The sequence below is a fragment of the Dasypus novemcinctus genome, chromosome 5 (genome assembly GCF_030445035.2).
Source record: "Dasypus novemcinctus isolate mDasNov1 chromosome 5, mDasNov1.1.hap2, whole genome shotgun sequence".
Taxonomy (NCBI): Eukaryota; Metazoa; Chordata; class Mammalia; order Cingulata; family Dasypodidae; genus Dasypus; species Dasypus novemcinctus.
Genome location: NC_080677.1, coordinates 113,594,517 through 113,621,487, shown reverse-complemented (window position 1 = coordinate 113,621,487; position 26,971 = coordinate 113,594,517). Strand labels below are relative to the sequence as shown.

Below are 26,971 nucleotides of genomic sequence, written 5' to 3'. Positions count from 1 at the left end.
AATGGATATCCTACATCTTCATCTAAGAATCAACTTACTCCTTTAAAAGATAAGTTTAAATGTTGTTGACTAGAGTGTTTCCTAAATCATGGGAAGAAGCCTGGGGTGGCAGCATTTACAAATCTCATCTGGAAAGTAGATGCTTTCAAAATATTAACTAAGTAATTAACAAAGTACTATAAAATATATTCCTTCAAATTTCAATGGACCATAGATATCCCAAGGATTTTTAATTGATTTATTTAGTCATTCACTTAACAAACACTTAATTTAGAGCAAAGACTTTTCATCAGGACACATACTACCAAATACAGAATATCATGATGGAAGACTTTTGAGACTGAAAAAGAATATTGATAAAGGAGAATCATTACTTCAGAATTTATCAACTCTTCAGCACTATTGAAACAGAATTCTCTCACTGGCCAGGAGGTATATATGTGCCCATGTACTCAACTGTTTTACTCATTTGAGACTTTAAATGCCCCTTAGTTTTTTTAAACTATGGTCACTTTCCTTATATTCAAATAGTTTCGCAAAGAATTTCTTTCTAATGAAACAATAATGCATGACTAGCAGATATACATATGTTCCAATCTGCTTGATGGGTATATCTCTCAGAATAGTGATATAATTTAGAATTCTACAGTATGCATGTTTGTTATGAACTAGATTATTACGAATCATCCCCAAATCACTCCTGAATGAACTAACAAAAATGAATTTTTAAATTTGCAGCACTATGGTTTGGACCATGGTCTCAGAATGACCCTACCAATGTGCTGACATCCCAAAGGTTCAGCTTGAGCCTTCTTGTCTCTCTCTTAAAGCTACAAATATTAACTTCAAGAAGTGTCCATATTAAACTAAATTGATTGAAGGCACTGGGAATATTTACCAAAAGCAATTGGATAAGCAATAGGAATTTAACAGCTATATTAACTGTGTGAAAAGCTTTCATGAGGAATAAGGGTAAGAGCTGTTCTGTGTTGTCACAGCTTACAGAACTGAAATGTACAAGTAAGATCTAAGAAGGTACATTTTAGCTCAAAGTTAGAAAGACTCCTCTAAAAACATTATTTAATAAATATTAGCTGAGGAAAGTGAAATGCCACTAGAGGTGTTTGGGAATTAGCCAGACTATAATGCAATGAACATTTCTTGACTATTCTTACTTGTTTCTCCTAGAATTTAGTACTCAATAAATACATAGTTTGGTTTCTGTGGGAAAAAATTACATGATTGCTTTGATTTTTCATTGTCTTGGTAACATTTGAAACTTCAGTTCTAGAATGTCACTTGAGAAAGAGTTCTAAGGTTCCACTTTTGAAAAGCTGTGATCTCTGGAAGTGTTCTTTCCCTGAGCTTTGCACTACCACATCCACAATCTTATCAAATGTTAAATTGTTGGCCTAGTTCCCAATACCATGACTTTGCGTCTATGTCTGTGTTTGGATTTGGGGCTTTGGTTGTCTGTATAAGACACATTGGTTGCCACTATTTCCTAAAAGGGGCATATGTTTATTTGGTGATTCTTTATATTAAATATAAAAACAAAATAGATTTTTAAAAAAAATATGCAGTATTTTTCCCAAATCATTTCTTTTAAATTCTGCTAGAAATCTAGTGTTCTTGATTAGCTAAGTAATGATTCTTTTTTTTTCCTTTTGAGATAATTTCAGAAATAATTGTAGGAGTAGTACAAAGAACTTCATTTTCTGAGAAATTTGAGAGTAATTTGCTAACATGATACTCTATTACCCTTGAATAGTTTAACATGTGATTCTTACAAATGAGGACTTTCTTTACATGATAACATTAACCATCAAAATTAATTAATTAATTTTAATGTTACTACCATTAAATCTCAGATCCCATTAAAGTTTTACCAGTTGTCCCAATAATGTTCTTTATAGCCAAATGATGCAGTTCAAAATCATATACTGCATTTATTTATCATGTTTTTTCAGTATTTCTCAATCTGGAACAGTCCCCCAGTCTCTCTTTGACTTTGATGACTGACTATTATAAAGATTATAGACTGAACTTGTCTGATTTCATCTCATTTTTAGATTCAATGCGGCATCCTGAGGAGAGGCAGTTGGCACAGTGGTACTGTTCTTTTTTTCTGGCAATTCCTGGAAACATGGAGCTAAAGAAAACAAATATTTGGGTTTATCAACTCTCTGAGTCCTTAATAAATTTGCTGCTTAACAAATTACCACAAATTTAGTGGCTTAAGACAGTACCCATTTATTGACTCAGAGTTCTGTAGGTCAAAATTCCAGATGGTACAGTTATATTCTCAGTTTGGGTTTTCACAAAGCTGAAACCAAGGTACTAGCCAGACTAAGTTCATATTTGTAGGCTCTGGGGGAAAATCCACTTTCATGCTTATTCTTCTTGTTCTGCAAGTTAGTTTCTTGCTTGCTGCGGGAACTGCTCTTAGCTCTAGAAGCTACCTGCATTCCTTCCCACATGTCTCCTTCCATCTTTACAAGCCAGCAACAATGTATTGACTCTTTCTCATGCCTCAAGTCCCTGACTTCTTCCATCTCTGCCTCTATACCCAGATTTAAAGGGCTCATTTAAACAAGACCACTCTGATGATAGCGCCTTTTTAAGGTCAACTGATTGGGACCTTAATGACATCTGCAAAATCCCTTTTGCCATACACTATAATATAATATAATCATGGGAGTGATATCTCAACATGTTCCAAGGTTCCCCCTATAATTAAAAGGAAGAGATTATACAAGGCGTCATTGGAGGCCGTCTTAGAATTCTGCCTCCTGCATTTACCTTGCGATAGTGCATGGTTAGGGAACCCAAGGAAGCTGGCTCTTAGGGCCTCCATTTGGTCTGGCTCTGAAGCAGTAAATGCCCTTAGGCCAGATGGATAAAGACCCAATAATACCGCCTCAGGCATATCAAGTAATTTGGTTTCTTCTACAGCGGTAATCAATTGCGGGTCTAAGTTGAAGTAGGCACAATTTCCAGGTCGAAGTATGGAAAGTGAAAATGCAAAGTCATTGTGCTGGGGAAGCTGCCAACGCTTGAAAAAACAGCTTAAAATACTTGGTCTTGGATGAGCTAACACAGACTACAGGGAACGAAGAAAATGGATCCATTCAGAAACAAATAGGCTATTGAGAAAAGCAGGGTCTAAATATGATTCAGATGATGTCAAGAGATATCATTTTAGCTATTTGTTAGCAAAATAATACAAAAGTAAGTTCTGTTCAAAAAGGTCTATGAATACAGTCTCACAAATATTCAGCATTCAACTAAGGACGTGATAATGTGTCAGACTAAGGAAGGAATAAAAGCTAGAATAATCAGAATGTTGCTATTCAGGGGAAGAGAGCAAAAGTTTTAAAATTCTGTTTGTCAATAAATAAGGGGGAGCCATCGTCTTTCTTTAATTTCCGGGATTCTTTCAAGACAGGAGCAATGGAGTACAGTTTTTTCCAATTGCCGTAGCTGGGAGGCCCTAGGAGACAGATTGTCTAGATGTCTCCTTCTTGTCTGAGCTCTTAGCATCTCTTGGCTGCTTGGAGAGCAGTACTGTGGCATTCTCCTCTGTTCACTGCTTTTCTGGCCACTTGAGAGTAGAAAGCACATCCTAGGACTACAGCCTGTGACCACGCCCTGCTCCTATCACACTAAGGAAGGAATCACTAATGAGGGGAGTACACCTATTTCTAATATGGAGCAGAACGTATGAAACAACAAACAATAGCCTGTTTGTTTTTGTGTGTATAAGTTTTCTTGGCTCCCTGTAGAACAAACAAAACAAACAAAATTGAAGAAAGAGAATATTAATGGCTCCTCAATTCCTATTTTACCCCTCACTTTTAGATCTGAGCCAAGAACAGAGGTCAAAAATCAATAATGAGTTAGACTGACTCCCTCCACATATGTCTCAGACTCCAAGTAAAATGTATTTGTTAGATAATAAATGCTATAGAGGAAAAGAAAGCAGAAAAAAGGAAGAAGGAATGCAAGGGAAGATGATTGAAGTTTAAAAGGGAGGTGAGGGAAGATCTCACTGAGAGGTAATAAATGAGCAAAGTCCTGAAGATTATGAGGAAGAAAGCCATGCAGGGATCTGAGGTTAAAGGATCCCAGATAGTGAGAATGGCAAGGGCAAAGGCCCTGAGGCAAAAGCACAAAGGTAACACCAAAGCACCTATTTTGTCTCATTTTAAAAATAATGGTCGTGTTAGGGTTTTCCAGAGAATCAGAACAAACAGGATATGTATGTATGTAAATATTATGAGCTATATTATAGGAATTGACTCGTGTGACCATAGGGACTGACAAGTCCTAATGCCACAGATCAGTCTGCAAGTTAGGAACTCTGATGAAGCTTTCAGTGAATTCCCTGGGAGAAGCTGGCTGGGTGAACTAGAGACAGAAACCCTTCTTTCTGACTGCTGAAATCCTCAGTTCTCCCTTTATGGCCTTCAACTGATGAGATGAGATTTCTCTCATTGCTGAAGGCAAACTCCTGTGGTGATTGTGTTGTAGAGAAATCGGGTGTGCGCGGTATTGAAGGCCAGGACACGAGAGTACCGAGAAGGAAGTTGGTTTATTTCGACCGGCCGGGCTCGGCGGACTCTCGTCCTAATAAAAACCGAGCCCCGAATAGAATTTTGGTTTCCCTTTTATACAGAAAAGATATAAAGGTAGGGAGTTAAATGGTGCCTTTGTGAAAGAAAATGACTTTCCTTGTTAGTTAAGTGTTTTGAGTACCAGATAAGTTTTTTTATAGTACCCCCATATTTTAGGTGAGCTTGAATTAACATATCCCTTACATCTCCGGAGAGCTTGAATTAGCATATCGCTCACATCTCAGGTGAGCTTTAGCATATAGCTCACATCTCAGGTGAGCTTTAGCATATCCCTTACATCTCCGGTGAGCTTGAATTAGCATATCTTTCACATCTCGTCTGGAGGCAACCCTAAACACATTTGTCTTACATTCTTTTTGAACATTCAGAGACTATAGGGCCTATATTACTTATTTGCCCATCTTGGGGACTAGGTACTCTTGGAAACAATTTTGAATTTATGCACAGGCTATATCACTTGTAGATATAATTGGTCAAAGATGGAATCATCTTACTACAGATTTAAAACCACAAAATACCCTCAGAGTGACAATTAAGCTAGTGCTTGATTTATCAAATAACTGGACACCATAACCTGGCCAAGTTGACACATGAACTTAACCATCACAATGGCCAGCATCTTCTTGGGCCCTGCCAACTCTTCCTAACATCTCTGGAGCTGACCTTATTGAACTATCAAAAGGCTGGCAGGCAGTACTAGAAAGTTAAAGGGGGTAAGCGGACTTGGCCCAGTGAATAGAGCATCTGTCTACCACATGGGAGGTCCGCAGTTCAAACCTCGGGCCTCCCTGACCCATGTGGAGCTGGCCCACGCGCAGTGCTGATGCACGCAAGGAGTGCCCTGCCACGCAGGGGTGTCCCCGCGTAAGGGAACCCCACACACAAGGAGTGCACCCTGTAAGGAGAGCCGCCCAGGGCAAAAGAAAGTGCAGCCTGCCCAGGAATGGCGCCGCACACACGGAGAGCTGACACACAAGATGATGCTACAAAAAGAAACACAGATTCCCCTGCCGCTGACAACAACAGATGCAGACAAAGAAGAACACGCACGCAGCAAATGGACACAGAGAGCAGACAAGGGGGGCTTGAGGGGGAAGGGGAGAGAAATAAAAAAAGAAAATAAAAAAAAAAAAGAAAGTTAAAAGGTGAAAAACTCCAGTGGACTTGCTGGGAAATCATTTACCCTACTGATGACAAATGAGGGAAAAAGAACTGGGTAGAATTTAAAATAAAATGTAACCAAATCCCACTGCATTGTATATCTAGAATATTTGTTTTCTAAAGTTGGAAGATCGATTAAATGAAAATCATTTCAAATAAGAGTTGGCTTTTCCAGTAGATATAGGAAATAAAGAATTGAATTAAATCCTTACTTGTTTTTCTAAAAATTTATTGTTATGTCTGTGGTTGTAAAAATGAATTTCCTGTTGTAGGAAATTTGAAAATTATATTAAAGAATAACAAAATTAAAATTCACCTGTTACCACATAACATGGGAAAAAAATCTGTTGACATTTATATCTTTCTAGATAGATTTTCCTTTTATTTTTAAGTTCTGTTAATTTGATAGTGAAAATAGCTTGCTTTAATTTGCATTTGGGCTACTATTATGAAAAGTTTTTTGTGTTCTTTATTGGCCAGTTTTCATGTACTAACTCTTCTTTGGACATCTTAGATACTTCTTGTTGATTTGAATAAATTCTATCAATCATAAGAAAATTATTAATCCTTTCTCTGCCATGGCAAATTTTTTTTCCTAGTTTCTTGGCTCCCTATTATTTTACATATTTTTATGTTCAGAGTTTACATTTTTATAGCCATGCATGCTCATTAAAGTAAAAAATGCTTATTTCCAACAATGCTTGCTATTGAGGGGCCTTTCAAATTTTACTTCAAATTACTCTCTAAAATAGCTTCTCTCTAATCTCTACCCCTTTGAACTGTAATGTAAAGTCAAATCCCAAAATAATGCAAAAGGAAGGTCCACATTTCTAATTATGTAAAATGCAGAGTTGTTGCAAACTTTCACTAGTTAATGAGGCCTGGGCAGCTGGACATTAAGGGGTCTGGCTGAGCGAACCTCATTCCTCCAGGTGCCAGCTGGAGTTTGGCATCATGTTGTTGCCATTTGCCCCATCATATTTAAAAACAATGGGGTGAGTCTAGTAATTTGGCTTCCTGGGATTTGCCAAATAGCAACAGGGATTCCAGTGTCTCCGAGTTAGTTGGTACCCATTTTTCCAGCTTAATCCCAGGAAAATGGGTGGAGAAAATACTGGAACAGAGGACCTACCCTCTGTCTCCCTACTTCATATGACAAGGTTCCCTTCCTTTTCTATGCCTAACCTTGCCACTCCCCCACACCCACTGCATCCCCCTCCCTTTCCTTCCTCTCACTCCGTAAAATAAGGCAAGTTCTCTATATAACCACAGTTATTTTAACACATGCCTTTATACTTAGACTTTCTGCCCATATAGTAGCTTCAGGTTTTGTAGATGACTATTGCAGCTTCACTCCAGCTACCCAAAAAAGGCTGAACAAATTTTAGGATTGATTCATTGTATTCTTTAGAATTGTGGTAATTGAGGACTCTGAGATCTACAAGGTTCTTATTACTGTAAATATACATGTTGAAAATAAAATCACAAATAACTAGGAAGGTACTTTTAAAAAATATACAGCATATTGCCCTATAAGTTTTTTTACTTACCTCTGGTTAAATTCAAATGAAACAAAAAAGCCACACAATTAATTAATAAGAACCTAAACCATTTAACCTATAACCTGAGGTTTTTATCAAGGAAATCATTATCACAGTCTCACACAAGGGAAACAATTTTCAGAAAGTGCTCTCTAAAGAAACACTAATCATCCTTGGTTTGAAATTGCTTCCAGTATATCATTTGTATAGATTTTATATTAAAATGTTAAATGCACAAAATAATCACATAGATTGATATGTACATAAATAGTAAATACATATAATTGTGGAGAAGAAGTAAATGAGTCAGGATCCAGCCAGTAGAACAGAAATCACTCTAAGATTTTTGAACTTTGGATATTTTTTAATAGTGTGATAGCTTATTAAAATTGATGAAATATTATTATAATTATGCTATTAACTATAATCCATAGTTTATATTAGGACCCACTCTGATTTGTTTTTTTCTATTTTTATTTATGTTTTAGTTGTCTTTTTTTAAAAGATACATAGATCACAGAAAAGTTGCATTAAAAAATATAAGAGGTTCCCATATACCCCACCCTCCACCCCACCCCCACTCCTCCCACATCAACAACCTCTTTTATTATTGTGGCACATTCATTGCATTTAGTGAATACATTTTGGAGCACTGCTGCACCACATGGATTATAGTTTACGTTGTAGTTTACACTCTCTCCCAGTACATTCAGTGGGCTATGGTAGGATATATAATGTCCAGCATCTGCCCCTGCAATATTATTTAGGACAACACCAAGTCCCAAAAATGCCCTCACATCACATCTCTTCTTCCCTCTCCCTGCCCTCAGCAACTACCACGGCCACTGTTTCCACATCAATGATACAATTTCTTCCATTGCTAGAGTCACAATAGTTCCTTAGGAGAATAGCAGTAAGTCCACTCTAATCCATATTTTATTCCTCCATCCTGTGGACCCTGGGATGGTGATGTCCACTCCACCTCTAAATCGAGAGGGGGCTTAGATCCCACATGGCTGACGGATGCGATTCTCCTGCTTTGCAGTTGTAGGCACTCTCAGTTCCCTGGTGTGGGGGTTGACCATCTTCACTTCCCCATTAGCTCACCTGGGTAAGTCCAACGAACTGGATAGTAGGAGTTGCAACTCTGCTGAGGCTCAGAACCCAGCTGGCACATGGACAGGCCAGAGAGTCAGGTCTCCTAGGTATATACCAAACCCAGCACCAAGCACAGGTTCAATAAAAGTGACAGAAGAGGCATGTGTAAAAGGTCACATCTGAGTCCAACTCCATCACACTCAGGAGCACAAATTCCAAAGCAGGGCCCACTGACAAGGCACTGAACTCGAAAGCCATCTGCTATGACCGTAGAACCTGCATGTTTCCATAGCCCTCAGGAACATCAGTACCTGGGGTTGTATCTACTTTGACTTTTTCTGGAATCCTGCTGAGACATGTGTAAGCATGACACCTCTGATGACCTCCCAACTCATTTTGAAGTCTTTTTTTTTTTTTTAAAGATTATTTATTTATTTCTCTCCCCTTCCCCCCTACCCCGCTTGTCTGCTCTCTCTGTCTATTTGCTGCTGCTTCTTTTTTGTCTGCTTCTGTCGTTGTCAGCCGTACGGGAATCTGTGTTTCTTTTTGTTGCGTCATCTTGTTGTATCAGCTCTCCGTGTGTGGCACCGTTCTTAGGCAGGCTGCACTTTGTTTTACACTGGGCGGCTCTCCTTACGGGGTGCACTCCTTGCGCGTGGGGCTCCCCTATGTGGTGGACACCCCTGTGTGGCACAGCACTCCTTGCGTGCATCAACACTGCACATGGGCCACACGGGTCAAGGAGGCCCTGGGTTTGAACCGCGGACCTCCCATGTGGTAGACGGACGCCCTAACCACTGGGCCAAGTCCACTTCCCCATTTTGAAGTCTTTTAGCCATGTAAACTCATTTGTCTTTACCATTTCCCTCTTTTATTCAAGGTCTTTTTCTAGTGGCATCACTACTGGTGATGCCACTAGGTGTTTTTAAAAACACCTTATTCTGGCAGAATATGTAACAAACTAAAATGTCAAGTTTTATCCACTTTCAGTTGTAAAATTCAGTGTTAATTACTTTCACAATGTTTTGCCACCATCACCATCTCACTCCAAATAGAAACTCCATAATAATTAAGCATTAACTTCCTATTCCCCACCTCCACCAGGCCCCTGGTAGCGTGTATTCTAGTTTCTGACTTTAGGAATTTGCATATTCTAATTATTTCATATCTGTGAGATCATACAATATTTGTCTTTTGTCTCAAACTTATTTCACTCAACATTATGTCTTCAAGGTTCATTCATGTTGTCACATGCATAAAAACATCATTTCTTTTTACAACCAAATAATATTCCAAAAAACATTTTGTTTTTCCATTCATCTGTTGATGGACAGTTGGGTTGGTTCCACTTTGTGGCAATGGTGAAAAATGCCACTATGAACATTGGTGTGCATATATCTGTTCAAATCCCAGCTTTCATTCCTTTGCATATAAACCTAGAAGTGAGATTTTTGGATCATATTTTAATTCTATTATATATTTTACATTCTAAGGAATAGCCAAACTGTTATCCGCAGTGGTTGCACCAATTTTATATTCCCACCAGCAATGTATGAGTGTTCCTATTTCTTCATATCCTCTCCAACACTTGTTATTTTCCATTTTTTTAATAGGAGCCATTTGAGTGGATGTGAAATGGTATCTCATTGTAGTTTTGATTTGCATTTCCCTGATGGTGAGTGATGACGATAATTTTTTCATTGTGCCTTTTGGCCAAATATATATCTTCACTGAAGAAATATCTGTTCAAGTACTTTGCTCATTTCTTAGTTGGGTTGTCTTTTTGTTGTTGAGTTGTAAGAGTTCTTTATATATTCTTCATATTAAATCTTTATCAGATAAATGGTTTCCAAGTATTTTCTCCCATTCTGTAGGTTGTCTTTTTGATGTCTTTGATAGTCTTTTGATGCAGCAAAGTTTTTAGCTTGATGAAGTCTCATTTATCTATTTTTTATCTTATTGCTCATGCTATTGGTATAAAGTCTAAAAAAACATTGCCTAACATAAGGTCATGAAGATATTTCCCTCTTTCTTCTAGGAGTTTTATAGATTTTGTTCTTAGACATAGGTCTTTGGTCCATTCAGAGTTATTTTTGTGTATGGTATCCCACTCTTGGGGATACTCTATGCCAGGGGTTCTTAACCTTTTTTCTTCCACAGATCCCTTTGCCAATCAAGGGAAAACCATGAACCCCTTACTGAGTCCACACTATACTGAGATTATTTAATAAATATATCACACGTACACCAAACATCCCCAGAAGAATAATGTTGTTTTGAATTTCAATTCAAGCTTATGGACCCCTGGTAACCCCTGCTCATTCCCCTAATGAACAGCAGTTCCTTCATGCATCTTACAGGCCCTGCTACCCCTGGTGTCCACTCTTTGGGAATAATGGCATATTAAAGGCAGAGTGCGAGAGAGAGTGAGAAAGAGAAAGAATGAAGGGAAGCAATGAGTGAAGGTGCCAAGAGGAGATAGGGAAGAGAGAAAATGACTAATGAACTTGAGCTCTCCCATACCCAGCCTCTAGCAAGTTACTTGGCACCCTGTTTCCTCCTCTGTAAAGTGTCAGTAGTAAAAGTACCTATGTGAAAGGGGTTGTTGCAGTGAGTCAATGAGGTAACACCTATGAAGAGCACATCCAATAATGCTGGTGCATAGTTAACTCTCAGTAAATGTTGATTTCTCTTATTATTCTTTTTTCTTTATTATATCTGTATTCTCGGTAAGCAGAATTCCCAGTATTTAATTAACAAATGACTAAATAAGTGAAAAAAATCTTCCATTTTTTTTTCTGAATCTTATCTGCTGATGATTAGATGCTGCATTTGGTTGAACATACAGGCTTAGATACTAGATTCTAACATACAACATGCCTACATTCAGTATGATTCAGAAAAACCTAGCTAAAACTGGATAAAGGTAGATGGAGGTACATATTAGTAAAGAGAAGAGAGAGAATCCACTGGATAGTCAAATCTGGAGATTCAGCTTCAATATTCTGTGTTGAATGGATAATCTTCCAAATGAGAGACTTTGCAGAGAAAACAAGTGTAAAAAAACAATGTTCCATGAAAGAAAAGACTCCTTTAAAAGGGCATTCTTCTCTCTCTCGACAATCTTCATGTTCTCTCAGCCTCTTCCCCGACAATTCTTTGAGAGCACAAGAAGAAACCACATCTTGACCTTTCCTCAAACAGATCTGAGGGGTGTGCTAGGAAGAAGGACAGACAAGCAGTGAACCAGGGTACCAGAATAAACTTGTAATAATAGCTAATAATAAGTCTGGTGTCAAGCGCTATGCTAGGTACCTTACACGTATTATTGCAATTGTTTCTCACATCACTAAGATGTGAGGAATAATAATAGAACAGATCATAAGTGATTGTTTTGAATTTTAAGTGATGTAAGGAAAGGTCTTCGAATGCTTGGACCATGTAAGCTAACACTCAATATACAATAGCTTTATCTAGTACCATCATCCCTATTTTGTAGACCAAGAAGCCAACTTGGAAACTTAAGTTATTACCCAAGGTCACAAAGCTTGTGAATAAGTGGTAGAGCTAGGATCTGAAACCAGGTAGACTCACTCTTGAGTCTACCCTCTCTATGGCCTCCACTAGAAATCATACTCATAAGGGGAGAATCTGTATAGTTTGGGGAGGGTCACCGTTTATGATTACCATTCCTTTTCATCCTAAATGGCTGCGACATTGTTGTCCTACCATTCAAGCAAGCAACTGGAAGGAGGGGAAAGGCCATCATATGATGCTGGGAGTGGTCAGGTTGGATATGGAATATCATGACAAGAAAGCAATGCATTAGATAGTGAAACACTTCTTAAAAATTGAGCAATCATGCTTTGGCTATAAAAACAGTGGAAGAAACTCAAATTGTCATTGAGTTGGGAAGCTAACAGTCACAAATGCCAAAAATCACATTCCCAAAGACAAATAATTTGATATAGTTATTTGAAACCAGATACATCATGAAGGAGGTAGAAAGTATTGATGAAAAAGAGATCATTTAGAATGATTTCCTAGCAAGAATGAAGAATGCTCCTTAGATGCTAATTAAAGATTTAAATAACATAAGATAAACATATCTCTACTTCTTTTAAGAGCCATCTGATTAAAAATAAATCCTACAACTAACAAAGAAAGTCTATTCTAGGAAGGCATTGTCTAACTTTACTATTCTTTGGAAACTTATTTCTGGATATCTGTTTATCCAAACTTGATCTTTAAATACCATTCATAGTTCTTGACTCCCACATTTTTATCTCTTAGCCCAACCTTTCCTCCTAGCTTCACACTGATATCTAACTGCCTTTTTGACATCTCTAATTATTTGTCTAATAGCATCATAAAAATGTCTCAAACCAAATTTCTGATTTCTTCCCCCAAATGGTAACTCCATTCTTGTGTTGCTCAGGAAAAACAAAATGAGCTTGTAGCCATCTTGGATTTCTTTCTTTCCCTGGCATTTAGTTTGTTAGCAAATTCAATTGGCGCTAATTTTTAAAGATATCTAGAATCTGTTCATTCTTCATCTCCTAAACCATTATAGGCAGGTCTAGGTAATGGTCATCTCTTCCCTAGGTTATTGCAATAGTCCCCCTGTAATCTCTCAACACACAGTCAATGAAAACACAAGTCAGAATCATGCCACTCCTCTGCTCAGAATCTTCCAGTGGGGGAACCAGTGTAGCTCAAGCAGTTGAGCTCCTACTTCCCACATGGGAGATCCTGAGTTCAGACCCTGGTACTTCCTAAAAACAAAAGCAAACAACAAGCTTGGCCTTTTGAAAAGATTGGCCCAACTCTGAGTGGCTGAATCTGAGTCTTCCCAGAGAGCCAGTCATGTCGCTAAAAAAAAAAATCCCATTTCCCCCCACTGTAATCTGATTTCGGTGTGCCTAACATGTTGTCTTAAACACAATTTTATTTCCACTGGCTTAGAGTCTTATACCAACATTAATTTATCCAACAAAATTAATCAAGTATTGTTTTAAGAGCATCAAGTGAAGGGCCCCCAGAAAGCTCACCAAGGTCTACCTGGAAAACCCAGGGGGCTGTAGGCATGATTGCAATGCCCTTAGAATGGCAGTACTGGATCAGTTTCTCTTGCGTGAGGTAGGGGTGACACTCGGTCTGCAAAAGCAAACAATCCCCCATCACTAACAAATTTGGCCTATGTGCTTACACACACACACACCCACAAACACACACACAGAGCACATACCCAAACATCTAAATTAAGGTCAAATAAGGCATACTGCAAGGCAGAACCTGAAACCTGTCTCACACCTCCTCAAAGCAATTTTGCCCTGAGAAGAGTCTCAATACATAACATTACACTGGCTTCTAATTATTTTAGAAGAAACAGGGTAAGATTACCCGTACCCTTTTACTGAACAGAATTTACCTGGTTGGTCACGGGTTTATGTTTCAGTCCAGGTTTGCTCAAGAGCCTTTCAATCTGAAAGTGGTTGAAGTTGGAGATCCCAATGGCTTTCACCAGCCCCTCATCCACCAGCTTCTCCATCACCTGTCACAAAATGGAACACCTGTCAGGCAGTAGAAAGGGACTATAAGGACCCTGGCTTGACTTAGTCTTCTCTGGGCAAGAAGATCTGTTAAAGGATTTGCCACACGAGGGTGAGCTAAAACACTCTAAGGAAATTTCAATCCAGCCAGACATAGCCCATCCAGGGATGGATCCAGTCCCACTCCCCTTGTACAGCTCAAAGAAACTAAGAATGTCTTAGTTTCTTGTCCCTCCTCACCCATACGTGAGACCTCAGTCAGTCCCGGAAGAGGGTTCAGTATAAGGAGAAGCATCCCTTCTCTGGGTCTTGGGTCACTCTCTCCCACACCAACCATACTTTGGTTTGCAGTAATATCAGGGCTCCTGGGTGAAGTCATGTAGATCATGCCTAGCAAGGGCACCTAGTCAAGGGGTTGTATACAGTTGTGATCTGGCCCACTTCCCACTTAGAATCTTTATCCTTTAGTGTAGAAAATGTGACATCCAGAAGGAGAATAACTTATAAAAAAATTTTTTTTGCACAGTTTTTCTAATTTACCCAAAGACATCATATACGTTCACAACAGCCCCAAATAAATATGCACTAATTATTCATTTGTTACATGTCCAGATCCCACCCAAAATTGTAGAGATAAAAGCGTACAAATTGTTCTTTCAAGAACTGTAACATTCACTTGAAATGCTGGGTATCCTTTCTGTAATACAATTAGCCTTGAGTCTGAGGCTGTCTCATACAGTTTGGCAGTGGCATAGCACTGAGATTCAGGGCAGTCACAGAAAAGAAAGATTAAACCAGGCTGCCATTGTTAGGGGAGGTTGCATGGATGACGTTTGATAAGGGCCTTGAAAAACATCTTGTGGAAAGAAGAAAAAAACCAAGGATATGAGGGAGGACATCCAGTGCAAAGGCAGGGACAAGCACTGAAGTATTTTCAAACTCATCTGCACTTTCGAACCACCTGAGGGCTTTAAAAAATACCCATGCCTGTGTTCCACCCCAAGAGAATTTTATTGAAGTGGTCCAGGATGTGGCCTGGGTATTGGTATTCTTAAAACTTCCCAGTTGATCTTAAAATAAAGCCAAAGTTGAGAACTTTTATGTAGATGGTAAATGTCTTCAAACTGGACAAGAGTTTACAATTGATACAGTCATATGATATATGACAATGAGATAATATAAAAGGCTTTGTGTATCATAGATAGGTCAGTTGGGTGTATATCTTGAATCCTTTACAATTTTTTTGTCTTCTTTCTGCTTCAGAATGGTCAAAGAGGTTTCTGTTGGACTAGTTGTGGGCCCACAGAAACGCACACTGCTGACATGCTCAATTCTGCCTATTTCATCTCAGACTTTCTGTCCTTGAACATCAATATCTTCTGAAGCTTGTAAAGTATTTTATTTAGCAGACATTCTCAAATTCATCAAATTTCTCAGGGTCTTAGCTCTGAGGAAATCAGGGTACTTTTTTGCAGAGAACTATGACGTGATTGCACATTGAATACCATCAGAAGAGCTAGGGCAAAAAATCTTTTGGAACAAATATTAGAGATATGCTATATCCACATCTTATGAAGAAATAATCCCTAAGATATTGAAAAGGTCATGTTTTACCAAGATTATATAACTAACTGAAGCCATCTTATCAAGTTTAATGTAAAGAGTTATTCTGCTGAAATTTTAGGGTGTTGTGGATATTGCAGCCATTTTCCACACACAGAAATAAGACACTCATTAACTTGAGTCTGTGCTATAAACTACCATAGTGCTCATTAAACCATCAAACCTGAAGAGTTTCTCTAACAGGAAGCTATTTGTGACAGGAAAATCAATGTTGCTCTTTTACTACAGTTAAGTACCAAAATACAAATTTTCTTTTTCACAGCTACAATTTTGTCACTAGCAAGGAGAAAGTCATATCTTTGCTTGAAGATTCAGGCTTAATAAATTTCTTTTACTGAATATATCAATCAAGTTTCTAAGATTATGAAGCCTGATAATGGCTCATGTGGTCATCAAGGCAAAAAGAAAACGTAAATATATTAAAAACAAAACAAACAAACCATTTTTCAATTTATAATTTGAGTCCCCTGTCTAGGTGTTCCCTGGGTTATGTGTAAGTTCACATCTTATTACAAATGTTCTGTCATGTTTTACCATAAATTTATGTTTAATTATGTGAAGAGAGTAGCAGACACACATGACAAATTGATGTCATCAGGAGATTTTCCTGTATTTTATTTATTCTTTTTATATCTCTTCACATGGTATGTATTTCAAATATTTTATAGTTTGGATGGATTTTGATTGCATAAATCATTCCTTTTCTCAAATTGCTAATTTTGACTGATAGTACCTAACTATAAAATAACATTCCTTGCCCAGGAAAGCCAATGGTAGTACTGAAGAGGGCTCTTTATTTTGACTGGTGTTTTTGTTTTACTCATTTTTTCTATTTCTGTACAACTCAGAGAGCCTTTGGATGGCTTTTAAGTCCTACCTGTATAAACCCAGATAGTTTTCTCTCTACTTCATTTCAACACCCTTTCTGCTGCTAAAAGGCAAATTTTCAATTTGCTTATTCACTTTGCTTTCTCATTTTTAGCAGAATTCAATGAATTATGAAAAAAGTTAGGAGAAAAAATTCATTTTGCACTTCAATTTTGAATATGAGTATGTGAAACAGGGCATTGTTTGATTTGAGAGGAAGGACACTCATTTTCCTTGAAGGTTTACATGCGTATTCCCTGGGGACCAAGCCCTGCACTAGCAGCTTTAGAGGCTGGACTCTGAAGACAGATGGACCTGGGTCAGTCCCAGCTCTGCTCACATTTACTGTATGACAAGACAAGTCAACCTCTCCAGGTCTCATTCTCCCCCTTTGTAACGGTGATACTAACAGTACCTGCCTTGTCAGGTAGTGGTGATTAAGTGAGGTTTATGACTGACGTTCTTGTGCTTAATTATTGGCTATCTTAATCTTTACCCGTGAAAAAGATGTGAGTTATTAGTATATATTACAAGATATGCTTTTTTTTTTTTTAAGATGAAGAAATCTAGACTAACAGGAGTTACATAACTTTTTCCAGGTTCTTCAACTAATTTAACATGCAAACCCAGGCCACTACCTGATCCAACTGCCTCACACCTGATTTGAGAAAAGCAAGTGTATCCTCCAGACTGGGGTACACTATATTTCCATTCTCATTTGGGTATTCAGTCTTAGCTTTTGGGAACTTAAATATTGCTAGACAGTACCAAAGCGTAAGGTAATTTCGAAGGAACTAAAAGTACTAGATCATGGTGGTATTGAAATTAAACAGCGTAAGTTATGTGAGCTCTTTCACACCAGTGTGGAATCCCCTGGATGACTGAAGGAAAGTTTTTAATCTCAGCACATTAGAAGAAGCTGGAACCTACCTCTCAGGCATCCAAAAATGTTGCTTTATTGGGGATAATATTGCCTTTGTCATCTTTAGGGTACTGGTCCATGCTATAAATGAAAACAAAAAGCTTAAACTGGAATCTGCATCTGGACACTTAAATTCTGTTAAATGAGGTTCAGGGTCTTGACTCATGCTAAACTCCCACATCTGCCTTTCAGTTTTCAAGATCCGGAGCATAAACTTTAAGAATATGAGTTTAGGGAAGCAGTTGTGGCTGAACTAATTGAGCATCTGCCTACCATATGGAGGGTCCGGGGTTCAATACCCAGGGCCTCCTGACCTATGTGGTGAGCTGGCCTACGCACCGTGCTGCCGCATGCAAGGAGTGCTGTGCCATGCAGGGGTGTCCCCCACATAGAAGTGTCCCATGTGTAAGGAGTGTGCCCTGCAAGGAGAGCCACCCGGTGCGAAAAAAGCACAGCCCGCCCAAGAGTAGCACTGCACACACAGAGAGCTGATGCAGCAAGATGATGCAACAAAAAAAAGTGACAGTTTCCCAGTGCTACATGACAAGAATGCAAGTGGACACAGAACACACAGTGAATGGACAAAGAGCAGACAATGGGTGGGAAGGGGAGAGAAATAAATAAAATAAATGATTTTTAAAAAAGAATGAGTTTAAATAAAATTTCTAAGGCAGTCTACTATAGTATATAAATCATTATATTTTAGAAACTGCTGGATTAATTTGAGTTTCAAAATCCATCATTATCACCATGGGCAGTAACCTTCTATACCCAGAATTTGGGGACAAATTTATTTTCAGGACAACCTGATGAAGGCTTGTTTTCTAGGGTGTGGTTTTCTGGAAGAGCTATTGTTACATTTCTATTAATATTCTGCAGCCTCAGGAAGCCTGGCATGAAGGTGTTAGGCAATCCTCACTTTAGCAGGGTCCCAAGGTAAGAAAGTTGAGCATTCCTGTTCCCTCCTGACTTTTAGGACCACTTAGGAGTGGAACCCCAGGCAATGAGCAGGGTTTTGTCAAAGAGGATTGGCTTCATTCCAGCTTAAACACACTTGGGTTCATCTCACTGCCATTCCCAGGGTTTGCCTTTGTTAGCAGGAGAGTTGAGCTCTGAGTTGTGTCAATTAAGTTTCCCAAGAATTCTTTGTCTTGGGGGGGGTGGGGTTTGGGAGAGAGGGAGTCCTTGACATGGAATCAGTACAAAGCAGCTGTAGCTTTTACAGGCTACCAGAAATCAGGATATCTCTCAGACATAACAGAGAAAGCCCAGGCACGTGGCCATCTAAGCAGGTGGTATCGTCCTCCCATCCAGGCCATTGTGTCCCTGCCCCACTGTCTCCTCCTGAAGACCTGCAATTCACTGTTATGAATGGGAGACCTCTTGCTTCAGTGCCTCCAGAGCCCTGGCACTCTGTATTCTCACATATGCTTAGGAACTAGACACTGGGACAGGGAGTACCACAAACCTGCAATCCCTGTGGAAAGTGAATAAGATAGATGTCCAGGCAGTCCAGTTTCAGATCCTTGAGGGTCTTCTTGCAGGCTTCCTTCACAAGGGCTCCCTCAAAGAAAGTGGCCCATAACTGCCAGGAGGGCAATGATGAGGTGTTAGGAAAGAAAGTATGCATTCTCCCTGCTACTTGATTTACAACCTGGTCTAACCTGGGGACAGATGAGGTGTTAGGGGAAAAAGTGCACATTCTCCCTGAGACTTTATTTACAATCTGGTCTAACATGGGGACAGGCTATATATAAAAATGTTAAAGACATATGATTCTGATGTGGGCTATGGGTGGGAGGCTCTTTGTCTCTTCAGAGATAACCTAAACTGTCTGTCCTTACTTGTGGGTGTGGGACGGTGGGAAGCTGCAGTCCTGCCCTTGGTGACCATGGCAATGACTCCAGTCCCGGGAGGCCATTTAGCAATACAAACTCTATATACATACCAGTCAGTCCAGGGAAACTCTGATGGTGGTGGTGCCGAAACTTAAGAGAACTTGGACTAGGCCTCAAAGGGGAAATAAAATATAGCCTGTGCATAAATTCAGAATCATCTAATTCTATATCCAAGTGTGCCTAGTCTCTAGAAATCCAGTTAAGTGATATGGGCTTTGAATGTTCAGAAAGGATGTAAGACTAAATGTGTATTCAAGGTGGCATCCAGACGGAATGTGGGCAAAATGCTAATTCAAGCTCACTTGAGATGTGGGCAATATGTTAATTCAAAACCTATCTGGTACTCAGGCAAAGGCTTAACTAACAAAGAAAGTAGTTTTCTTTGATAAAAGCACCATTTGACTCCCCACCCTGTATAAAAGGAACTTGAAAATCTTGTTCCGAGGCTCTGGTTTGAAACAGAAAGCTCCAGAGTCCAGCAGGCCGTCAATAAACCATTTTTCCTTCTCGAAATCATTCCTGAGTCCTGGCCTTTCTATATGCAAATAATTGAACCTCTCTCAACTTATACAACAATTCAGGTATGCAAGGCACTCAGGTCTCAGCAAGTCATTGACATTTCTTAAGTGGTGAGGACAATTTATTTTCTTAGTTCTCCTAGCAGTTATCTATCTCTTACATCATTCAGCATTTTGACCACTGATTCAATATTTGTGTACCCATGGTATTCCCCTCCTTGGACATAGGCTCTTGGAGGTCAAGAATTGAGTCTAACTTTTAAAATTCAAGCACTCTTAGGTTTGGGTACAGATGGCCCTCTTTCTGCAATCCCATGTCTCCAAGCCTATCAGGCCCAAATGATGACTTTAACCAGACTTACCTTTTACTCTACTGAAATAATGTGCAATTCACAGGGGACAATTTTTTAAAAAATGTTCCTACAGGTTTCCAAAATAGTCCTTGGCTGACTATCTTGGAGCCACAGCCTTTCAGACCACAGTGGTAAAAAGTAGTTGTTGGAGAAAATATGACTCTTATTGGGACAGAGACTGATTGACCATAAGCAAAGAATTTATTGAGAAGCTCCCCCAATGAAGGGGGTCTGAAGAGAGACTTCAGCCCACTCCTGGAAGGGGGGCACTTGAATTTATACAGAACTTTCCTAAGCGGGAAAATGATAGTGGGAGGGGGTTGAGGGAGTTTATGGTTTCTTGGAATGCTGCAGGAACAAATGTTTCTTTTGATTCTTAATGTTTTAAAGGGTTTGTAAATAGTGAAGGTTCCAGTCTCTGTCTTGCTCTGATATGCAGGTAGAGGTAGTAAAGATCTCTATCTCCCTCTGATATGCAAATGGTGAAGATCTCTATCTCCTTTTAGTCCTGTCTCTACCGGGTTCCTTTGTTTAACCTGTGAGAAAGTGCCACACCGGGAGGGGGTTTACCTTTTCCCAATGCATATCAGGCGAAACTGGGGTACAGCTTGTTAATTATTGCAAACCTTTAACAATAGTCATGAAGATGGCAGGCAATCCTCAATTTAAAAGGGCCCTGAGGACAAAGTTCAATTCTTAATTGTACATTTAGCCTTTGACAGCCAGTAAGCAAATAAATCCAACATTACCATGCTCAGTGGCACCATCCCCACCATGGGAAGATCAACTTAAGGGTGGATCAGAAGCAGCATCTCTGCATACCAATGCTGGTCTAGAGTGTGTTTATGTTAGTATCCAAGCAAAGGCCTAGATGAAGAGGGCTAGGGATGTAACTTGTTTGCTAATAGAAAAGGCTGGCAGAATTCTTGTTGCCAACCAAATCTATGCACTTACTTCAGCCTGCTTTGAAGTTTAATCTTCCCACCAAATGAGTTACACGTACCTTGCTAACAGTGAAGAGGTGCTCCCGCTTAACAGTCTTTTCTTGAATCTTCTCTTGATGGCTTCCCCAACCTTGTGCTCATTCTGGTAGGCAAAGATACCATCAGTGTGGTGATATCCTATGTCAATTGCTACCTTCAGTCTTTTTGACTTTGCCTGGTGGAGACACAAGGAGAAGAAGGAAAATAGCACATGGCTCTTATCGCCCTCCAACAGAGTCTACTACATGGCCCAGCCTCTCCAAGGCTTTCCTGGAGTCCCATTTTCCAGGGAACATCTGGAAGGAAAACACACTTTGGACTATATTTCAAAAGAGAAAGGAATAAATGCTTCAATATAGACTAGCTTTGCGATTATGGCCTCAAATCCTATCCAAACTAAGAGCCAATTCCCTTCTAATCCAAGTGAGCCCCAGAATGTCTTCAGATGTATGCAAGTGACTGATGGCTCCTACTGGAACCCATTCTAAAGATCAGGCTGATAACTGATTCTGAGATAACCCAGAACAATTTTCAGAAAAGTTCTCCAAAGGGTGATAAGTATCAGGAAAGTGATCAGTACAGCATAAATCCAGACTCTACCACTTACCAGGTATGTGGCCTTGGGCAGTTTACTTAATATATCTGAACCTTGTCCACAAGTTGGGAAGAGTTTTTGCCTCATGAGGTCATAGTGTTAAAGGCAACAGTGAATATCAAGTTTTTAGCATAGATCATGGCATACAGGCTCAGCAGTTGTGAGCTGTTATGTAATGATAGTTTTAGAACTAGGAGAAATAAGATTGCATAAGCATCAGAAAGACCACATTTTGGACTAACCTGGCCATGACAAGCAATTTTCTTAAAAAAGCATAATATTGATCTTTCACAAAACCTCTTTTAACATCTTTTATTGTGAAATAACATGCATCTGAGAAGTATGCAAACCAAAGAATTTCAGCTGTACCAGAGTCCAGGGGAAGAAATAGATAGATGGTTATTGGCAACACAGAAGCACCCCTGGGTCCCTCTTCAAGCAAGAGAAGCTGTGACTGAATGAAACAAATCAGTTTCTCATCCAGACTGACCAAGATTGCATCCTGAGAGTGAGCCAATTTGGGGATAAAGAGGGATTTTTACCCTCTACTCTAGGGGAACAGATTGGAAAAAGATGGGGAGCAAAGATGTAGAGATCCAGAGAGGACAGGATCAACATAGATAAGCCGTGAGGAACAAAAGAGAAAAGTGAATGAGAAAATTCCTCCCAATAGCTAGTTCTATCATTAACTGAAAAGGAAAAGAAGGTAGAGTCAGAAGATGATGGAAAAGCATTTTCAACCATTCCAAAAGAGGCTCATGAATCTGCTTCACTGAGTACTGAGGCGTAGGAAGTGCCAGCTGACATTAGCACAGGCAGGGCAGAACACTGAGCTCCTGACTACCATTTCAAACTCTTTTCTCATTCTTGGGCCATCCTCCCTGGTAGCAGGACTTCTAGGACTTCAATGTGCATGGGAGTCACCTGTGGGATCTTTTAAAAGTGCCAGTTCTAATTTAGTAAGCCTGGCATTGGGTCTGAATTTCTGCATTTCCAGTAAATATCCCAGGTGATAGTGAGGCTGCTGGTCCAAGGACCACACTGTCAGTAGCAACTGGACACAGGACTTTGAGCTCTCTTCCTTCCCCTCCTCTCAGCTACCCATTCAGCAGCAAACTCAAGACTTTGTAAAATGTTAACACCCTTTAAATATCCTAGAGCCAAAGAATATTTAGAGAAACCTCCTGGAAAACAGTTACTTGAAATTTGATACTTGCTAGTGAGCTCTCATTATCACCAGAAAAAAAGCAATCTTTGAGCTTTGAGCCCTGAGAAAGAAAAGCAACCTCCACTGGACTGCAGCAGTCTCTTCCTGGCCCCAGGGCTGAGTTCACACTTACCACAAACCCTCAGGACATTGGGGCTTTCCCAGCTGAACACTGAGAAGAGAAAATGACCAGAAGTCCCATGAAAGAAGCAAATGTCCAAACACTGGCTTATTTATCGTCCAGGTGCCAAGTCCTACAATGGGCAACTTGGCTTTGTTTCTGAGTTCCACTGTTGCAGCAAAGCTAGGAGTTCTGAACCGCAGAAGAAATCCAAGATGGTTCTCAGAGAGGTGGAGGAACAGATTTATTATGCTCGGGCCCAGAGGAGAGTCAATCTCCAAATTCTGAGCACCATTTTTCAGTTTTCATAGGTTTATATAGGATTTTATGTGGGACCAGCATGACTTTTGTGTATTGGCTAATGCGTTGCTAGGTGAAATTTTGCAAGCAGGGTTACAGAAGCAGAATGCAGGAGCAAGGCCTTGCTTTTGCAGGCTGATTTACAGAAGCAGGAGGTAGAAGGGGTTTGTTAAATTACGGAAGTGGGGGGCAGGAGTCATTCATTTGATATTCTCCTGCAAGGCCATGTTCTCATGGACTGACTTACAGAAGTGGGGGCAGGAGTGACTCATTAGATATTTTTTCTGCAAGGTTATACTTTTTATTTCTCAACAATTCCCCCCTTTAACGTCCTTATAATTTTTATAGGGCATTACTTGAGCTAAGTGTGAAAACAACTTAAGGTAGTAAAGCATTTTATAAAACACATGTACATTATTAAGATTAGTCTTTTTTTAACTACATTCCAGTCTCTGGAAGCTATAGTTGTTAGATCAGTCCCAAACAGCAAGCCGAGCAATTTGAAGAAGAACAGGAATTAGAGGGAACAGGAGTTCATCTAGTCAGGTGATGGCAACTCAGTGGCTCCCAGCAATTCAGATTTTCAAGAAACGGTCAGGTACAGAGTGAGTTGTCCAGTCATCCAGTTTTTCACTGGAGTCTGCCCTTTTAACTTTAGTATGGTGAATCCAAGGGGCAATACCTGAAACTTTGAGAGCAGTAGGGGTTACAAAGATAACAGTATGTGGACCTGTCCAGGTGGGCTGGAGGGGTTCCTTCTTTTAGTCTTTTACCCAAACTAGGTTTCTGGGAAAGTATGGGTGTACTAGGTGGCCTAATGGGATGGGACCTCAAGGCAGGACAGTTTTGTATATTTGGGCTAGCGTTTTTTTAACTGCTGGAGGGTAGAGACCTGGCCAGTTTTTCCTAGTAGATTTCCCTTGAAGGTTTGAATAACTGGGGGTGGTGGTTTAAACAGAATTTCAAAAGGTGAGTAACCTTTACTTTTCCTGAGCTCTGGGGTCTATATGCTGTGTGGAGTTTTCACTTCATTCTTAACATTTTGCTAGCCCTTGGATGATGGCTGCCACGAAAGCTGGGCCATTGCTGCTGCTTATAGATAAAGGTATCCTGTGCCAGTGAACTATTTTTCGGAGCAAAGCCTTAGTTACTTTTCTTGCTTTTCAGTGCAGGAGGGAAAGGCTTTGACCCAGCCACAGGAGGAGCATATTAGTAGTAGTAAGTACTTATATTCTCAACTTGGTTTTATTTTTGTAAAGTCCACTGTTAAAGTTTTCAAAATGGGCAGTTCCTGTGTGTTGGATGCCGGCCAGGGCCTGGGGACCTTGGGAGGAGTTGTTTTTAGCGCAGGTTTGGCATTGGCTGCTAATGGTGGTGCAGAACAAGGTTATCCGGGTAAGGTAGTAGTATTTTCTGAGCAGGGCTTTTAAAGCAGTCTTTTCCAAGTGGGTGAGCTGGTAGTATTGCTGAACAAGGGTGTAGGCATCACCGTTTGGGATGAAGACTCGGCTATCTGGGAGTAGCCAGTTTTCCTCTGGGGTTTGGTGCTTTCTTTTTTCTCTTTGCCTACTCCTGTTTCTCCCAGGTATAGTTTAGTTTTTTAATGTGTTACCCTAAAAGGGACAGGTGAGGCACCAGTGGCAGGGCTTGCATTTTAAGGGCTTTCTTGGCTGCCTGTCGAGCCGCTTCATCGGCTAGTGTATTTCCTTTAGTAACTGCATCCGTTCCCTTCTGATGTTCCAGACAGTGGATGACATTGACCCTGCTTGGTGTCCAGACTGCCTCCAGTAGTTGAAGGATTTTTTTCTTTATTTTCCTGCAGTTAGGATTTTCTTTTTCTTATAAATTGCTCTATGGATATGCACAGTAGCGAATGCATACTTAGAATTAGTATAAATGTTTACCATTTGCCCAGTGGCCAGTTGTAGGGCTTGAATTAGTGCCCAGAGTTTCGCTTACTTTGCAGACTACCTTTTAGGTAGGGGAGTTGCTTTTACTACTTGTTTAGCCGTGGTGACTGCATATCCAGCAAGCCTTTTTTCATTTCTGATAAAACTGCTGCTGTTTGTGAATAGGGTTTGATCTGGGCAAAGAAGTGGCCTGTTCTGGAGTTCAGGGTGGCTGGCATATACTTTTTGTTGTTGTTGTTGTTGTTAGCCAGCAAGAAGTTATTCATATGCTGAAGGAGAGTATAATTATTTTTCCATGGGTAGGAAGCCAGATTTACTACCAGGCCTTCTCCGAAAAGGATGAGGGAGGTTTTTTTTGCCAGAGGGGTTTCAGGATCCCCCTTGGGGTTCGGGGCAGATGGGCCTGGGGGACTGAAGGTGGAGGAGTTTCTGGGAGATTTGCTTGTGGAGGCTCCAGGGCAGGGAGATGTCCTGGAATTGCTGGAACATACGCCGGGTGTAGTGGGTTTTCTTCCAGAGATTTTTATAGAATAGGTTTTCGAGGTCAGGCCATTTGAGTTACTAGGACCCTATTCCGGCCCTTCCTTTCAACACAGAATTGAACCTAAGGGGGCGGGACTTGGGTAATTTTTAACCAGGAATTGATGTCGGGAAACTGACCGGGGTGGCCGGGGGTCCCAGTGACTGCCTGCCAAACTGCACAAACCTTGGCTACCTCTAGGGTTCCCTCTGAGGGCTAGTTAACACCAAACTTAGGCTACTCCAATTTGCACAGAGTACAGAGAGCTCTGGGGGACATATGGACACCATAATCCCCGGAAAAGTCTTTTTTGAAAATTTTAACATACAAGTTAAGACTGTGAGTTTGGATTGTGATGATCCATCCCTGAACTGGTGTCACAGGACAAACAAAGGAGGGGAACCTCTCATGAGGCCACTCAGATGCCCACCTGTCCACATCTCTCCCAAGATCTTAGGCTCATTTTAGCTAAGGCGTCCGTGTAGAGTCCATATTAGTCGTTATGCCATATGATATAGCCATGGAGTGTAGATTGGGGCCCACTCAGACTCCGTAGCGCAGGCCATGGAGCCACAGGCTGGATCAGCAGAGGCAAGCCTCTGCAGTCCTCATTCACTCACTCAATCACTCAGAAGTTACACAGTCCTACCCAAGGGGCTACCCTATCCTGGAATCTTGAATCTTGAGATTTTTGGAGGTGATCAGTCTTCCCTTCCATCCAGAGTTGGGCCTGACTGGAACTCAGAACCCCAGGGCCTTACCTTTCTAGCATCTTCTGATGTTGTTCAATGGACCTCTCTACTGAGTCAGGCCGGGTCAGAGGACGCAGCCCACAGGGATCCCTTCCCCAAGGGAGGCCCTGTCAAGGGGACAGGTAGCGCCGCACATTTGTGTGTAGAGATCTCCGCCTGCTGCGCCCACCAATCCCAAACCCGAGACTCAAAGGGCCAGCGCAGTTGGGTTTCCTGGTCAAGAAACCAAATGTTGCAACAAAGCCAGGAGTTCTGAACTGCAGAAGAAACCCAAGATGGTACTCAAAGAGGCAGAAGAACAGATTTATTATGCACGGGCCCAGAGTCAACCTTCAAATTCTGAGCCCTGTTTTTCAGTTTTCATAGGTTGATATAGGATTTTATGTGGGATCAAAATGACTTTTGTTTATTGG

At 40.3% G+C, this 26,971-nt stretch overlaps 1 pseudogene; it reads right to left on the bottom strand.

The window, feature by feature from the left end:
- Positions 1 to 13,484: 13,484 nt before the first annotated feature.
- LOC101421929 (aldose reductase-related protein 2-like) lies at positions 13,485 to 25,552 on the bottom strand (annotated as a pseudogene).
- Positions 25,553 to 26,971: the final 1,419 nt, after the last annotated feature.